The sequence below is a fragment of the Macrobrachium nipponense genome, chromosome 40 (assembly GCF_015104395.2).
Source record: "Macrobrachium nipponense isolate FS-2020 chromosome 40, ASM1510439v2, whole genome shotgun sequence".
Lineage (NCBI taxonomy): Eukaryota > Metazoa > Arthropoda > Malacostraca > Decapoda > Palaemonidae > Macrobrachium > Macrobrachium nipponense.
In genome coordinates, this window is record NC_061101.1 from 6143639 (window position 1) to 6163207 (window position 19569).

A 19569-nucleotide genomic window follows, 5' to 3' on the forward strand; every position below is an offset into this window, starting at 1 on the left:
TTATTCCGTCAATAGGTAAATTAGAAATAGTAGTTTACGTAGCTCTTTTACGCACTTGAGTTACCATATGTCCATACAGATAAAATGTTTACCTACGCCTTTGCTTATTCAGCTTCAATAGAGCCATCCTCGCCAAAAGATATAGAACCATATTCCCCGTGAATTTCCGTATATATTGGAGTGGACTACAACCTGAAACCACTCACTCACTCAGCGAGTCTCCAGCAGGACAGATGATCACAGGAGCAGCCATGTTGTTGAAGCTCGTTCTCTTCTTGTCCGTTTTGGCGGTTAGTGATTCGAAATTTGAATTTTCTCAACGGAAAGACTTTGAATTTTTTATGCTTTTCTGTCTTGATGGTCGGAATTTTATTAATAATCTCCTTTTTTTCCATTCCATATCTTGTTAATACCTTATCAATATCTGTTTTAGGTGGAGGTATAAAAACGAGAATTTTGCTTATAAATGTGTACATTTAAATTCGCTGTTCTCAAAATTGGGGATAAGTTTGGATGACCCACCTGAGAGTAAAAGGGAGGGATATGGAGGCCGTAGCATTTATGGTTTTAGAAGTTTTATTTAACTAGTTGGGCCTAAATTAAAACCCCTCTACTCTTCTAGAATGACTAGTGATATGAAAAGATTTGTATATAAGTCATTACTGTGGTATATCCACATGTTCTGATTTACAGACTATGAGTACAGAATTTAATTCCGTGGAGTTTTTCTTTATAAGTTTCAACTTCTAAGAGAAAGATTCCTTCACCTGTCCTGTCATTGACCGTAGCCTTAGATAAAAAGTTGATAGGGTTAAATATACAGAAAAAAAGTGTGAATGTCAATAACTGCATAATGTAAATCTATTGATAATATCCTTTTTTCGTGCTTATCGTTTAACCCTTTGTATCTTAAACAATAATATTTCAACAACATCTTGAGCAAACTAATGGGAACAGAAGAGTAAAACACAGGCTTTCTCTGCCACTGGCAGGTTGGATTTGGTCACATCAGACCAGGGAACTTCCAGTCTCTGAGTGACGATTTATCTGTCAAAATTCAGTCTAGACTCCATCTGACTTATCCTGAAGGATCTGCTGCTGCCAGGGATGCCCTGCCCAAGTTGGGATGCAATCCAGAGAAGCTGAAGGCTGAGGTATGTGAAGTTTGGTTAACAAAAGCCGATGTTCTTGTATAATTATCTTCTTGAATACCAAGTGTTCCTTGTTTAAGAAGTTGGGAATGGTGTGAGTTATATTTTAAGCAAAGTGAAATCATTTCTTTAACCAAGTGGATGTTATGTAGTCAAACTATATCTTCACTTTTAATCGCACTGCTTTGTAATATTCTATGTTTGTGCTAAATTTTGTTTCCCAGAAACCAAAAACATACAAGACAAAATGGAATATCATTCCAGGATTCGTTGACTGGAGTCTTGGTGAAACGCATCCCTAAACTGGAGGATGAATTCGGTCTTCGAGTGAAGCTGACTTTCAGCGAAGGCTTCTTGACTTCCTGCGAGTTTGTTCCTGCAGGTGAAGCTCTTGGATTCCTAGTCGCTCATTAATTATCTTAGGAAAAAGGGAGTTCTGGTATTTCACATAACTAAATTTACAATAAAGGCAGTATTCAGGCAAAATCCTGCAAAATAATAAAGGCTATTATGCAAAATTAAAGAAATAAACACAAACCCAGCTTGAAATAACACCTTGATTGCAAAGGGGTACCTTACAAAAAGAAATGCCATTTTTTTCTCGATTTCAGAGATTTCGCGCCAAGAGACCTGCTTGACTCCCCCAGTCATCAGCACCCCTGGACTCATCTGCAGAGATGGATGGTCTTTGGTAGAGTCCACCTGCTTCCTCTTGTCCGACAAGAAGGGGAATTGGTCAGAGGGCCAAACCTTCTGCAACTCTGAGGGAGGAAGTCTCGCTGTTGTATCCTCTTCCCTCCAACAGGCCGTTGTTGCCAGTGAGTCTCTCGAAGAGGTTTCTGTTTCTAAGTGTTCAAATAAACACATATTTCATAAACTATTGTTGTCAAGACATTCCAAAACATATATATTAAGGGCTTTTTTATGTTATCTTATGGTAAAAACAAAGAAATGAATTTATTTTGAGTAAGAACTTATGGTAGGCAGTTCACTTGACGATGACATGAAATAATTTCTTTTTCTCTTGCTTAAATTTTCATGCATGTTAATGTCTTCCTATTATATCATTTAAATATGATCTTAATCTTAATCCAGGCCAGTTAAACTCAGACACCTGGATTGGTCTCACCGACTTGAAGGAAGAAGGAAACTTCACCTGGGCTGATGGCAGTCCTCTGGCTTATACCAAGTAAGGAACAATGACATATCCATGTCCCTGATATTTTGCAGTTTTGGTGTTTATTTATTTACTTTTATGCACACTTATACACTCTTCTCTCTCTCTCTCTCTCTCTCTCTCTCTCTCTCTCTCTCTTTATATATATATAATATATATATATATATATATATATATATATATATATATATATATATATATATATATATATATAATATATATATATATATTTATTTATTTATTTCAATATTTGCGCTTTTCCAGCTGGGCTGATGGACAACCCGATAACAAAGGTCAATACTGGATTTTTGGCGAAAAGGACAACTGTGTCGAAATGAAGAAGAATTTCAACTACTTCTGGAACGACGACAATTGAGCAGAAGCAAACAGGTGAGAATTCTGAACCTATTTCTTTGTGTATCGGGATGACTATGAATGTTCTATGGACACATTTTCTTTCTCAATAATAAAGCCTTTATTTCTGTATAATCCTGATGTACTCTACGCTTGCATTAATTAGATAGCTACATCAAAGTATAAATCCTTTAAGTTTTATTTATAACTTATGATTACTTAAGCTCATATTTACACGTGGAGACCTCTTTGGGGGATGAAAAATAGTCCCTGAAGGAGACGTCATTATAGCCCATAATGAGTTATGGCAATCAAATATTGTTGATTTAGAACAATGATACCATTTTCTTTAAAAGAACTATCGTTGGTATAGCGAAATTATTGGAAATATTATTATATAAAATATGAGATAAATAAAAACACCGTCTCCGTGGAATCAATCGTAAACTTTCCAATAGTTTTATCTTGCGTTGGTCCACAAAATGAAAAAGATAATACTGATAAGCGATTCTAGAATATAAATACTTTTATTACTTAAATTCTATCCAGAATTATCTGAGATATTCTGTTTGCTAATAAATGCACACTTCATTTACAAAATGTCTTCCATCAATCATAAAGAAATAACTTCTTTAACAAAAATCAAATCCCTCCACAGATTCCTCTGCAGCACCGAAGCCGAGCCAGCACCCACCACCACAACCCCAACAACCACCACTACTACCACAACCACAACCACTACAACAACAACCACCACCACCGCCCCTCCCACTTGCCAAGAGGGATGGGAGCAGCGTGACCTCTCCTGCTACAAGGCCATCAAGCAGCAGGCCACCTGGCAAGATGCCCACGACTCCTGTGTGGCCCTCGGGGCAACCTTGGCCTCCATCACCAGCGAAAAGGAACAGGACTTCGTCGCTGGTAAAGTCGCGGGGGGTAGGGGGGCAGGCGGGGCGCGTGTTAAGGGGGCCATCTCGATTGCCATCAGCTGATGGGTCAGAAGACAGGGAATTGCTCGTGACAACAACGTTTGGACTGTTAGTGAGTCTGTGCAATGTTTTCATCTCTGTAGGAGAACATTTTTAGTGATGGTGAAGCCGTTTTTTAGGGGAATTTATATCCTAATTAAGTAGGTATTTATGTATAGAATATATTTCCTTCATTAACGTAAATAAGGTGCTAGAGAAAGCGGGAGACACATTATTGATCAGTTTATCATGGAAGTCGGGGCGTTTAGTTTTCCAACAGCCAATGGATTAGTAAGACAGAAATTCTATTTACTATGTAGGTTTGTATAATTTCTGATCATATTCAGCTTTTTTCTTATATGTATAGCATAGCATTTTAGCGATGTAGAAGCCATCTGTTAAAAGCAATTTATATGTTTAATGATTAAATATGCTTGTATGTATACGAGAACACAGTCACACATTCGTTCATGTTGACGCCTTCCATAACACAACGAAGAAAATTCTAGAGACGCCCTATTAATTAATCTGTTCATCCTTTCTTCAGGTCTTCTCGATGCAAGTGGATGGATCGGTCTTAACGACTTGAACGAAGAAGGTGTCTTTGTCTGGGATGATTCCAGCGAAGTGACCTACACTAAGTAAGCTGAAATATCGCAGTCAAATTCTTTTACCAGGTTTATGCAACTTTGAGCAAAATTCCAGAGTCAGTATTACCCAAAGTCTAAGTTCAGCTTAATCCAGACACAACGTTGCCTTTGAATTATGAGTCTTTATTCAGCAAACTTAAATTTTCAAGTTTTTAAGGTTACAGATTAGAACAACTGAGTCACTGTTCTTAGAAGAAATCTAGAAATCCTATCATAGTACTCAGGCAGCTCCTGTGTTTCCACTCTGCATGATTAACTATAGTTTCATAACGAACAATGATCAAAGTTTCCCTCCAGTAGATGTTTGGACAAGCTATATATATACATACACATACGTATATATATACTATATATATATATATATATATATATATATAATATATATATATATATATATATATATATATATATATAAAGATATATATATATATATATATATATATATATATTAATATATATATATATATATATATCAATTCAAGCTACAAATGTCCTTTAATATCTAAATTCACTTTACCTCCCAAATGATATATTTTCATATATGTACGAAGGGGAATTTTTTAATTGATAATAATTTCGTCCCCCCATGGGATCGAACCACCGTCCAAGTGGACGGGGACGAAATCAGGACAGTCAGTGACGCTATCCAATCAGCCAACAGAGACGCTATAAGTTCATATCGATTCTGACCTTACAAATCACCCTCGATCTGGATGCTTTCGTAATTAGAATCGATATGAAACCCCGTCTACCATGTTGGCCAATTCGAGCGTTTGACAGCACGTAGCCTTTTGTTATATTTATATTATTATATATATATTTATTATATAATAATTATAAATATAAAATATATATATATGTATATTATTATATATATATATAGATTAATACACGTTGGTGCGCTACGTTAATATATATATATATATATATATATATATATAAGATAATATATTAGATATATTAGATATATATATATATATATATATATGTATATATACATATATAAATATATATATATATATGATACATTTTGTATATGATTTTCGTTAAAAGCAATTGCTTTAGTGGCATCAATAAGTTTCTTGCAGGTATCTTCATACCGACGAAGTTTTTTTTCCGATTCTCGTTCGTCAATTTCTGGTGAAATATACGCAGACTTCCTTCTTCCATTTATTGAATTTTGTCACGACAGCTGTTTCGCCTTATGGCATTATCCAAGCGGACTACTGACTTACAATCTGACCTTTCGGCTATTTATCTCATCGTGTTGGAGGTATGACCTCGAGGTATGGGTACTGGTAGTCTAGGATTAACAGCTTAAGGGCGTTGTTTTAGTTAGAATATAAAGGACATATGTACTGCGACAATAAGAGTGAAAGTTTAAACAGTGGTTAAATAAATATACAAAATACAATGCCATGTGCTAGAGTTTCCTTAAATGTATGTTTAAAATTTAATATGTTACATGTTGGTTTTAGATAAAAATTACAAAATTACATACAGGAATGAAAATGAATATAGAAATCTAAATACGGGAGTACAAATATATGTATATTTTATAGCATGCATAAAGGTACAAGAGATAATTTCTGTTTATACATAAATGTGTATGATTTAAATTGAGTGTGTGTGTGTGTGTGTCCAAAATGGTCTACGTTGGTTAACGGTTGCTGATTCGTGTTGGGCGGGGTCTCAGCGACCTGAGTAAGGATGTTACTTGACTTTCGCTGACGCTGGGTCTTCCTCATGCCTTCCAAGGGGCGCGATGTTCTCGGTGGATTGGGGCGCGCTGTCTGGTCCCTGTTGGCTTGGGTATTCCTTCTTCTGCTGGAGGGGAGTATATGGTCCGATTCTTGTTGGACGTTCAAGGTCGGCTTCTGAATAGCGATGCTCACTGCTTCCGTTATTAAGAGGCGACCGTAGTTGTCTTCTCTGTGTACGACCTGGGTGCCTTCTATGAGCTCTTGTAGAGATGGCTTCCTGTCGTGAACATCTATGTAATGTTGATGGATGAGGCCCTTGATTTCTATGAGCCAGCAGACGTCTCCGAAGGGTCGTTGTAGTGTGCCCGATGTAGTTTTGGCTGTGAGGTTTACACACCTCCTCCTCTGGACAAGTAAATTTGTAAACTACATTCGTGCACATCTGCCTTCGGTCCCCCCGGAGCGGTGCTGTTCTCATTATTAAGCTGCTACAAGGTTGGGCTTACTATATATCCTGAGGCTTATTTGGTTTTTATGGTAAGGGGCCTCTTTTGGGGTTACGCCTCTGTTTATTATCCCGCGTAGTTAGTGCAGCAATCCTCCTTGTATTGCAGACCCATAATGTACACGATGGTAAATAATCAAGTTTTCCTCGTTTTTCGCCATGGTGTTGGTTGGTAAAATTCGTCCATTTTCTTTTTTATTGCTGCTTCGATAATTTGATCTGCATACCCGTTGTTTGTCAGCAGTTGGCGAATTCGGTCGAGTTCGTTATGTATATCTTTCCATGATGAGCTGTGTGTGAAGGTTCTGTTGACATACGCACTCACGACAGACTTTGTTTTTATATGCGTCCGGGCACTCCCCGCGTGCGTTCAAGCAACGGCCAGCGTTCGTTGCTTTCGTATAAACGGTCGTCTTGAACTGTCCTTCTTGTTGTTTTACCAGGACATCAAGAAATGGCAAAGTCTTCTGCTGGCTGTGCTCTGTGGTGAAGTTGAGCACTGAGTTTCTTTTCAGAGCATGCTGCTAGTTTTTTGGTATCTCAGGCGCTTTTATTGTGACGCAATATATCGTCGATGTACCGCCCATAAATCCTAGGTTTTAGATGTTCTCTAAAGGTCCTTTCTTCGACGGTGGCCATGTACATATTTGCAAAGAGGACCCCTAGTGGGGGATCCCATGGCGACTCCATCTACTTGTCGAAATAATTCCCCCTGATGAGAGAGGAAAGGGGCTTCTGTAGTGCTAGCTTTCAGCATCTCTCGGAGGACATCTTCGGAAAGGGAGCCGGGTTCTTCTCGGACCTGTATCACGATCAAGAATGATGTCGATCGTTTCTTCGACGGGAACGTTCGTAAACAAACTCTCAACGTCGAGTGAGGCAATGTCGTCTTCTGGTCCTTTTTCCTGTAGGAGATCATAATAAACTCCACCGCTGATTTCAGTGAATATGCACCGGGTATGTAAGGTACCAGCAAATCATTCAGGACTTCGCTATCCTATAGGTTGGGGATGTCATCTGAGAGATGATGGGCCTTAGGGGGTTACCTGCCTTGTGTGTTTTCACTGTTCCGTAGCAGTAACCGGGCCCATAGTCTCCTTTTACCTTAGGGAATTTTACGACGTCTTGCTGATGTTGGCCCTAGTCACAAGCCTCGACACTTTCTTTCTGAGGTCCTCGGTGGGGTCTTTTGTCAAGCGTTGGAATTTGGAAGTGTCCAGGAGGATCCATCCATCTTTTCAAAATAATCACTTTTCTTCATCACTACGTACACTGATGATTTGTCACCTTTCCGTATGATGATGTCGGGTTGCTACGTAGTTCTTTAGCGGCTTCCCTCATCTCCTTGGTGATTAATTGGCTTCGGAAATGTCCTCTCTGTCGTCCTGCTTCTCCAACAAGTTCATCAATGACGGTAGGTGTTAGTTCTAGCTTACCATCATCTCGGAGTTGTAAAGTCGGTCTATAAGGGCCTCCATTTCTATTCTCTTGGCTTCAGTGTGTGGTTTCTTGGCATAGTGGCACCTGCAGACCCAGGTTCAGGAGGGACCTTTGATAGGGGCTAAGGTCGATTCCAGCCAGGTTGACGAAGCCATCTTTGTGTTCCTCACTTCTCACGGGGCCCCCATGGAGGATGAGTAGCTTCTTGTTGTGCCTCGTTGTCACCACCTGTCGTATTTCCTCTTCTCTAACTCAAGCAGGTCACGTGCTTTTTGTTGGTCATCTAGTGGGCTGTTAATGCAGAAATCTTCCCAACGTTTTCTCTTCTCAACTTCAAGTTGCTGGATTCCTTGCTGGCCGGATTTCGTTCTATACGGTGTCGGAGTATCTTCTCTACCTCCCTCCATCGTGTCCATGCCCGGCCACTTCTTCCAATACTTTTAGGGCATAGTTTTTCTCTAATACAATTTTCGTTAAAAGCAATGCTTTAGTGGCATCAATAAGTTCTTGCAGGTATCTTCATACCGACGAAGTTTTTTCCGATTCTCGTTCGTCAATTTCTGGTGAAATATACGCAGACTTCCTTCTTCCATTTATTGAATTTTGTCACGACAGCTGTTTCGCCTTATGGCATTATCAAGCGACTACTGACTTACAATCTGACCTTTTTTTCGGCCTATTTATCTCATCGTGTTGGAGGTATGACCTCGAGGTATGGGTACTGGTTAGTCTAGGGATTAACAGCTTAAGGGCGTTGTTTTAGTTACAAAGAATATAAGGACATATGTACTGCGACAATAAGAGTGAAAGTTTAAACAGTGGTTAAATAAATATTCAAAATACAATGCCATGTGCTAGAGTTTCCTTAAATGTATGTTTAAAAAAAAAAAATTTAAAATATATGTTACATGTTGGTTTTAGATAAAAATTACAAAATTACATACAGGAATGAAAATGAATATAGAAATCTAAATACGGGAGTACAAATATATGTATATATTTTATAGCATGCATAAAGGTACAAGAGATAATTTCTGTTTATACATAAATGTGTATGATTTAAATTTGAGTGTGTGTGTGTGTGTCCAAAATGGTCTACGTTGGTTAACGGTTGCTGATTCGTGTTGGGCGGGGTCTCAGCGACCTGAGTAAGGATGTTACTTGACTTTCGCTGACGCTGGGTCTTCTCATGCCTTCCAAGGGGCGCGATGTTCTCGGTGGATTGGGGCGCGCTGCTGGTCCCTGTTGGCTTGGGTATTCCTTCTTCTGCTGGAGGGGAGTATATGGTCCGATTCTTGTTGGACGTTCAAGGTCGGCTTCTGAATAGCGATGCTCACTGCTTCCGTTATTAAGAGGCGACCGTAGTTGTCTTCTCTGTGTACGACCTGGGTGCCTTCTATGAGCTCTTGTAGAGATGGCTTCCTGTCGTGAACATCTATGTAATGTTGATGGATGGCCCCTTGATTTCTATGAGCCAGCAGACGTCTCCGAAGGGTCGTTGTAGTGTGCCGATGTAGTTTTGGCTGTGAGGTTTACACACCTCCTCTGGACAAGTAAATTTGTAAACTATTCATTCGCACATCTCCTTCGGCCCCTCCCCCCGGAGCGGTGCTGTTCTTCATTATTAAGGCTGCTACAAGGTTGGGCTTACTATATATCCTGAGGCTTATTTTATGGTAAGGGTGGGGCTTTTGGGGTTACGCCTCTGTTTATTATCCCGCGTAGTGTGCAGCAATCCTCCTTGTATGCAGACCCATAATGTACACGATGGTAAATAATCAAGTTTTCCTCGTTTTTCGCCATGGTGTTGGGTTGGTAAAATTCGTCCATTTTCTTTTTTATTGCTGCTTCGATAATTTGATCTGCATACCCGTTGTTTGTCAGCAGTTGGCGAATTCGGTCGAGTTCGTTATGTATATCTTTCCATGATGAGCTGTGTGTGAAAGTTCTGTTGACATACGCACTCACGACAGACTTTTTTATATGCGTCCGGGCACTCCCCGCGTGCGGTTCAAGCAACGGCCAGCGTTCGTTGCTTTCGTATAACGGTCGTCTTGAACTGTCCTTCTTGTTGTTTTACAGGACATCAAGAAATGGCAAAGTCTTCTGCTGGCTGTGCTCTGTGGTGAAGTTGAGCACTGAGTTTCTTTTCAGAGCATCTGCTAGTTTTTTGGTATCTTCAGGCTCTTTTATTGTGACGAATTATCGTCGATGTACCGCCCATAAATCCTAGGTTTTAGATGTTCTCTAAGGGTCCTTTCTTCGACGGTGGCCATGTACATATTTGCAAAGAGGGACCCCTAGTGGGGATCCCATGGCGACTCCATCTACTTTGTCGAAATAATTCCCCCTGATGAGAGAGGAAAGGGCTTCTGTAGTGCTAGCTTTCAGCATCTCTGGAGGACATCTTCGGAAATGGGCGGCAGCGGGTCTTCTCGGACCTGTATACACGATCAAGAATGATGTCGATCGTTTCTTCGACGGGAACGTTCGTAAACAAACTCTCAACGTCGAGTGAGGCAATGTCGTCTTCTGGTCCTTTTTCCTGTAGGAGATCATAAACTCCACCGCTGATTTCAGTGAATATGCACCGGGTATGTAAGGTACCAGCAAATCATTCAGGACTTTCGCTATCCTATAGGTTGGGGATGTCATCTGAGAGATGATGGGCCTTAGGGGGTTACCTGCCTTGTGTGTTTTCACTGTTTCCGTAGCAGTAACCGGGCCGCCCATAGTCTCCTTTTAACCCTTAGGGAATTTACGACGTCTTGCTGATTGTTGGCCCTAGCACAAGCCTCGACACTTTCTTTCTGAGGTCCTCGGTGGGGTCTTTTGTCAAGCGTTGGAATTTGGAAGTGTCCAGGAGGATCCTATCCATCTTTTCAAAATAATCACTTTTCTTCATCACTACGTACACTGATGATTTGTCACCTTTCCGTATGATGATGTCTGGGTTGCTACGTAGTTCTTTAGCGGCTTCCCTCATCTCCTTGGTGATTAATTGGCTTCGGAAATGGTCCTCTCCTGTCGTCCTGCTTCTCCAACAAGTTCATCAATGACGGTAGGTGTTAGTTCTAGCTTACCATCATCTCGGAGTTGTAAAAAGTCGGTCTATAAGGGCCTCCATTTCTATTCTCTTGGCTTCAGTGTGTGGTTTTTCTTGGGCATAGTGGCCACTGCAGACCCAGGTTTCAGGAGGGACCTTTGATAGGGGCTAAGGTCGATTCCAGCCAGGTTGACGAAGCCATCTTTGTGTTCCTCACTTCTCACGGGGCCCCCATGGAGGATGAGTAGCTTCTTGTTGTGCCTCGTTGGTCACCACCTGTCTGTATTTCCTCTTCTCTAACTCAAGCAGGTCACCGTGCTTTTTGTTGGTCATCTATGTGGGCTGTTAATGCATGAAAATAAACTTCCTTCCAACGTTTTCTCTTCTCAACTTCAAGTTGCTGGATTCTTGCTGCGGATTCTTCTATACGGTGTCGGAGTATCTTCTCTACCTCCCTCCATCGTGTCCATGCCCGGCCACTTCTTCCAATACTTTTAGGGCATAGTTTTTCTCTAATACAATTTTCGTTAAAAGCAATTGCTTTAGAGGCATCAACATAAGTTTCTTGCAGGTATCTTCATACCGACGAAGTTTTTTCCGATTCTCGTTCGTCAATTTCTGGTGAAATATACGCAGACTTCTTTCTTCCATTTATTGAATTTTGTCACGACAGCTGTTTCGCCTTATGGCATTATCAAGCGACTACTGACTTACCAATCTGACCTTTCTGGCCTATTTATCTCATCGTTGTTGGAGGTATGACCTCGAGGTATGGGTACTGGGTTAGTCTAGTGGGATTAACCAGCTTTAAGGGCGTTGTTTTAGTTACAAAGAATATAAGGACATATGTACTGCGACAATAAGAGTGAAAGTTTAAAACAGTGGTTAAATAAATATTTTTACAACTCCGAGATGATGGTAAGCTAGAACTAACACCTACCGTCATTGATGAACTTGTTGGAGAAGCAGGACGACAGAGAGGACATTTCCGAAGCCAATTAATCACCAAGGAGACGAGGGAAGCCGCTCCTAAAAGAACTACGTAGCAACCCAGACATCAGCATACGGAAAGGTGACAAATCATCAGTGTACGTAGTGATGAAGAAAAGTGATTATTTTGAAAAGATGGATAGGATCCTCCTGGACACTTCCAAATTCCAACGCTTGACAAAAGACCCCACCGAGGACCTCAGAAAGAAAGTGTCGAGGCTTGTGACTAGGGCCAACAATCAGCAAGACGTCGTAAAATTCCCTAAGGTAAAAGGAGACTATGGGCCCGGTTACTGCTACGGAACAGTGAAAACACACAAGGCAGGTAACCCCCTAAGGCCCATCATCTCTCAGATGACATCCCCAACCTATAGGATAGCGAAAGTCCTGAATGATTTGCTGGTACCTTACATACCCGGTGCATATTCACTGAAATCAGCGGTGGAGTTTATTGATCTCCTACAGGAAAAAGGACCAGAAGACGACATTGCCTCACTCGACGTTGAGAGTTTGTTTACGAACGTTCCCGTCGAAGAAACGATCGACATCATTCTTGATCGTGTATACAGGTCCGAGAAGGAACCGCTGCCCATTTCCGAAGATGTCCTCCGAGAGATGCTGAAAGCTAGCATTACAGAAGCCCCTTTCCTCTCTCATCAGGGGGAATTATTTCGACAAAGTAGATGGAGTCGCCATGGGGATCCCCACTAGGGGTCCTCTTTGCAAATATGTACATGGCCACCGTCGAAGAAAGGACCTTTAGAGAACATCTAAAACCTAGGATTTATGGGCGGTACATCGACGATATATTCGTCACAATAAAAGAGCCTGAAGATACCAAAAAACTAGCAGATGCTCTGAAAAGAAACTCAGTGCTCAACTTCACCACAGAGCACAGCCAGCAGAAGACTTTGCCATTTCTTGATGTCCTGGTAAAACAACAAGAAGGACAGTTTAAGACGACCGTTTATACGAAAGCAACGAACGCTGGCCGTTGCTTGAACGCACGCGGGAGTGCCCGGACGCATATAAAAAGTCTGTCGTGAGTGCGTATGTCAACAGAACCTTCACACACAGCTCATCATGGAAAGATATACATAACGAACTCGACCGAATTCGCCAACTGCTGACAAACAACGGGTATGCAGATCAAATTATCGAAGCAGCAATAAAAAAGAAAATGGACGAATTTTACCAACCCAACACCATGGCGAAAAACGAGGAAAACTTGATTATTTACCATCGTGTACATTATGGGTCTGCATACAAGGAGGATTGCTGCACACTACGCGGGATAATAAACAGAGGCGTAACCCAAAACCCCAAAAGACCCTTACCATAAAATAAGCCTCAGGATTATATAGTAAGCCCAACCTTGTAGCAGCCTTAATAATGAAGAACAGCACCGCTCCGGGGGGACCGAAGGAGATGTGCACGAATGTAGTTTACAAATTTACTTGTCCAGAGGAGGTGTGTAAACCTCACAGCCAAAACTACATCGGGGCACAATACAACGACCCTTCGGAGACGTCTGCTGGCTCATAGAAATCAAGGGGCCATCCATCAACATTACATAGATGTTCACGACAGGAAGCCATCCCTACAAGAGCTCATAGAAGGCACCCAGGTCGTACACAGAGAAGACAACTACGGTCGCCTCTTAATAACGGAAGCAGGGAGCATCGCTATTCAGAAGCCGACCTTGAACGTCCAACAAGAATCGGACCATATACTCCCTCCAGCAGAAGAAGGAATACCCAAGCCAACAGGGACCAGACAGCGCGCCCCAATCCACCGAGAACATCGCGCACTTGGAAGCATGAGAGACCCAGCGTCAGCGAAAGTCAAGTAACATCCTTACTCAGGTCGCTGAGACCCCGCCCAACACGAATCAGCAACCGTTAACCAACGTAGACCATTTTGGACACACAACACACACACACACACACTCAAATTTAAATCATACACATTTATGTATAAACAGAAATTATCTCTTGTACCTTTATGCATGCTATAAAATATATACATATATTTGTACTCCCGTATTTAGATTTCTATATTCATTTTCATTCCTGTATGTAAATTTTGTGTAATTTTTATCTAAAACCAACAGTAACATATTAAATTTTAAACATACATTTAAGGAAACTCTAGCACATTGCATTGGTATTTTGAATATTTTTATTTAACCACGGTGTTTAAAACTTTCACTCTTATTGTCGCAGTACATATGTCCAGATATTCTTTGTAACTAAAACAACGCCCTTAAGCTGTTAATCCCTAGACTAACCAGTACCCATACCTCGAGGTCATACCTCCAACACGATGAGATAAATAGGCCGAAAGGTCAGATTGTAAGTAAGTAGTCGCTTGATAATGCCATAAGGCGAAACAGCTGTCGTGACAAAATTCAATAAATGGAAGAAGGAAGTCTGCGTATATTTCACCAGAAATTGACGAACGAGAATCGGAAAAAACTTCGTCGGTATGAAGATACCTGCAAGAAACTTATTGATGCCACTAAAGCAATTGCTTTTAACGAAAATTGTATTAGAGAAAAACTATGCCCTAAAAGTATATATATATATATATATATATATATATATATATATATATATATATATATATATATATATATATATATATACACGTGTGTGTGTGCGTGCGTGTATATATATATATATATATATATATATATATATATATATATATATATATATATATATATATATATATATATATTTGTGCGTGTATGTATGTATTAATGCGTCTGCTCAATTTGATCATGCTCAAATCTTAAAAAAGTATTACCTATTGAAACAGAATAATAAAAAAGAACTCATTTCAAATGTGACCAAATCTTTTCACATTTTCACTTTTTTTTTTTTTTTTTTTTTTTTTAATTTCCAGGTGGGAAGTGGGAGAACCCAACGACGGTTACATCATAGGATTCGGAGGCTCCGAGGATTGCGTGGAGATGAAGAAATCCTTCGGGTACACCTGGAACGACGAGGACTGCGACAACGAAAGGAGGTGGGTTGTTCAAGGGAGAAAGATGTTCTCCTCAGGAACTCTCACCTTTTAATTTGCTTTGACAAAAATCTTCCATTTTTCTCTAGAAAACAGTTTCTATTTCATTACATGAATGAAACCGTAATATTCAGTATAAATTAACACACTTATAGACGTATGCTAGGTAAATGTATTTGAAGTCATATACATTTACAGAATCCTATAAATACCATAAGAAATTACGTTTAAGAACAAAACGTAGCCTTCCTCTTCATCACTCCTATTCAGGGACGTCTTGATTGAATAACTGAAAATACCTGCACGTCTCACAGCTGAATGCATTATTCTTTGACAACCTGGAGCGCCTATCATGAAACGTTTCTCATTTTTATTTCCTAATCACTCAGGTACGTTTGCGAACGCCCAGCTGAGTGAAACCAGAGACCAATATAGTCTGCTGTTACCAAGAAGACGCCAGATATGCTGTATTAATACCTCATTGTTCTAGTAGCATAGAAAAAAAGTCCTAAATCATATTCAAATTTAATCTACCCATTTCGTGTAAGACTGTGACTGCTCTCTGAAGAAATAAAACTGAAATGAAAGCAATACTTTAGCCATATTTTGATATCCTTCGAAATTTTCCTGTTCGCGATTCTTCTCGAGACTCCTTTTCTTCAAACCGATGTCTCCATAGGGATGTGATTTGTTGCTTTGTGCTTTGGGAGGGTCTTAGGACACCGGGACATTTTAGGGTGTGTCCGAATGGTGAGGGCATTCAGATATCTAAACGATTAAGAGGACGGACGTTGTTTGATTTCGCTTGTAGGTAATGAAAGGAAGAAGCCTCTGTCATACTCACATATAAATACATACATAAGAACATACACACACACACACACACACACACACACATATATATATATATATTATATATATATATATATATATATATATATATATGTAGTATATATGTATATATATATATATATATATATATATATATATATATATATATATATATATATAAATCGAAAGAGACATTGAGATAGAGATACGCAAAGACAGTCGAACAGACAGAGTGCCATACTGAACTTTCCAATTCTACATTGTTTAACTTTCTTTAACTATTGGAGGGCAAAGTCATTCCTTGTAGCCTGGACTTTCTTTAATTCTGGAAAGGATATTAACTTTTTTAATTTAGTGACGATGCCAGAATATCAAACGCCTCACCATTTGTTAAGGAAAATAATCCTGAAACGACATTCGCAAAGAACATCGTCTGCAGAGATTATGATAAAGAGACAGAAGGAGAATGTAGTGTATTCCGGAATACGAAATCACTCCCGTGGAGGGAAACTCTTCAATGAATATTTCATATCACTTTATCATTGACATTTCTTTTTTTCATTTTTTTTCCATTTTTTCCATTTTTTTTTTTTTACATTTTTCATATCCTGAGATGAAATAAGTGCAGCAGATGGCCGCTGTCTCTTGCATATGCAAAGCGAAATTTGAAATGTGTCGGGAGATATGAATTTTGTGAGATGAATTCATTTCTCGCAGAGGAGCATTTTAAGAGCGCGGATTTTTATTCCTCCTCCTTTTTCGTTTAGAAGGAATGCTCTAAGATGGAAATGGTTAGCGTAATTGCCTGTAGGATGATGGTTTGCGAGAGTAGCGTGTCTTCTTTGCTTTTGTTTGATTTACTCTCCATCTCCTCTTTCTGTATCTATCATTTATTTGTTTTGCCACTACCTTCTGTTACTTATGGTTTACGTACACCATATTTTTCTGAAGCTTGAATTTCAATTCAGTGGCCCCCTTTGGTGGGTTTGTTCCATGTGAATAAGGTTCGTCTTCTGAATAGTAATAATAATAATAATAATAATAATAATAATAATAATAATAATAATAATAATAATAATACTGTTAAAAAGGATGGCAGAATTAAGCGAGTTGATTTTATATATTGTTTTTTCTATTTTCCTTACAATTCGCTTCTCTGGCTCAGCGATGTTTCTGAGTAACTGACCAATATTCATATTGGGAATTTTAATAAATTGTAAATGTTGAAGGAATCTTTTATTAGAACAGGATATCAGGTCCAGGTCAAGCAGGGGTCGTCTTCAGTGCTGGTATTATTCCGTAGGCGTAGTTCAGTTCGGGCAGGGGTCGTCTTTGGTTTAAGGGCTGGTATTGGTTCTGGTATAGCTGGTATCACGTGATGTTTCGACCTTCTCGTAGGTCATCTTCGGACGAGTCAGTTGAAGAAACTGTAGCAAGAAAGTTTGCGGAACGATATTTATATCGGCTCGGACCTATAGTTGCATTCTCATTGGTCGGGCCAATAATAATAATAAAAAATAATAATAAAAAAATTACCCCATCAGTTCTATGTTTTATCCTCAGAGTCACAATTTAAGTGATTCCAAGACGGAAAAATAGTTGACATGAATTCAATCCCAGGGGGTTATACATATGTGTGTATATATATATATATATATATATATATATATATATATATATATATATATATATATATATATATGTATATATACATACATACATACATATATATATATCTATATATATATATATAATATATATATATATATATATTATATATATATATATATATATATATATATACACACATATTTATAATGTATGTATTTATTTACATATGTATATGTATAACACACACACACACACATATATATATATATTAATATATATATATATATATATATATATATATATATATATATATATATATATAGAGAGAGAGAGAGAGAGAGAGAGAGAGAGAGGAGAGAGAGCGAGAGAGAGAGAGAAGAGAGAGGAGGAGAGAGAGAGAGAGAGAGAGAAAGGAGGGATGGAACTGACATATAGTATCATTATCCAGACAATGGCCACTATTACGAGTAAAAAAAAAAGCCTATATACCTCAAACTATACGGAACAAAGAAGAGCGTGAATAGAGAAATTTAAGAAAAAATAAATAAAGCGAAACAAAATAAAAAAAAAAAAAAGAAGAAATTAAAACTATCTCAAAAGGAAAGTCAAAACGTAACTCGGGTAAAAATTCAGCAGAAACGCCAACACTTTGGATAATTTTTCCGCGGAAGTTTTCCCATCCCTCGCGAAGAAAGAGAGAGAGAGCTTGGAACTTTTCATCCGGGGGAGAAAAAAAGTCGGACGTTAGATACCACGAAGACGAAACTGTAATAATGAAATAAAGAAAAGGGGGAAACGAAACTGGATCCGAGAATTTGGTGTTTGTGTGCGTTCGTCTGTTGTTCTCTGTAAGCGAACTTCAACGTTCGTCCTCTCAAACGTATAGATAACTGAATATCCTCATCCCCACTCCAAGCACATCTAAAATGTTACGGTGACATCAGAAACTCCCAAAGCATAAAAGAACAAATTACGTCCCTCTGGAGACACCGGTTTGAAGGAGGGGCGTCTCGCCGGAAAAATACGAACAGGAAAATGTTGGAGGGTATTCGAAATAAGACAAGGCCTTGCTTTGTATTGCTTTCATTTCAGTTTTATTTCTCCAAGGATTAATCACAGATTTGCATCATAAACTTAGAATAATTCTGATTATAATTTACATTTTTCTTTAACTAAAGAAACAATTAACTATTAATTCAGCATAATTTCTAGTGTCTTCGTTGTAACAGTAAACTAAATTGTTCTTGGATTTCACTCTGCTGGGCGCTCGCAAACGTACCTGAAGGAATAACAAATATATAAATCAGAATATTTTCAAACCAGGTGCTGCAACTTATCAAAAAGGATACATAACTGCCTGTGAAGCTTCCATTTATTTGAAATGATTTAATCATAAAATCCCAAAGTGGGCATTGTGAAGCTGGTAGCCAGTTTCGGTTACAAAGCATTTTCATTTTTTTTTTTATTTCCACATAATTCATTCATGCGTATATGACTGTCCATACTAATGAAATTTCAGTTTGTATATACAGTGAAAGAGAAACTGTAAAAAAACTTTAGAACTTTATTGGACATCATGCAAACGTGTATGAGTGCACAATATTTTATTTAAAATCATAGTGCTTATTAAATATATATAAAAAAAACTGTGGCTAAAACTTTAAAATTTTGTATGCTATATTACATGTTTATATATAAATGTGAAACTTTATATCTAAGATTATAACTAATTAGATAATTATTTATAATCATGTAATTAGTTAATTCTAAAATTATAGCTAGTTATATAATCAAAGAGTAAATTAGTAAAGAAAAATATTTTGGTGGGATTTAGTGAAAAGAAATGTAAGAGTTCCGAAGAAGAGGCTTTGGCCTCAAAGCTACAAATTTCTACTAAAAACAAAGATTTTAGTCAAAGCAAATAAAAAGGTAAGAGTTCCTGAGGAGAGCTTCTTTCTCCCTTGAACAACCCACCTCCTTTCGTTGTCGCAGTCCTCGTCGTTCCAGGTGTACCCAAAGGATTTCTTCATCTCCACGCAGTCCTCGGAGCCTCCAAATCCTATGATGTTACCGTCATTGGGTTCTCCTACTTCCCACCTAAAAAAAAAAAAAT

The 19569-nt window shown here is 38.7% G+C and overlaps 2 pseudogenes; one reads left to right on the forward strand and one right to left on the reverse strand.

The window, feature by feature from the left end:
* Positions 1 to 251: 251 nt before the first annotated feature.
* Positions 252 to 15431, forward strand: LOC135212273 (macrophage mannose receptor 1-like; annotated as a pseudogene).
* A 3141-nt stretch (positions 15432 to 18572) lies between these two features.
* Positions 18573 to 19569, reverse strand: part of LOC135212275 (macrophage mannose receptor 1-like) — a 28411-nt pseudogene continuing 27414 nt past the window's right edge.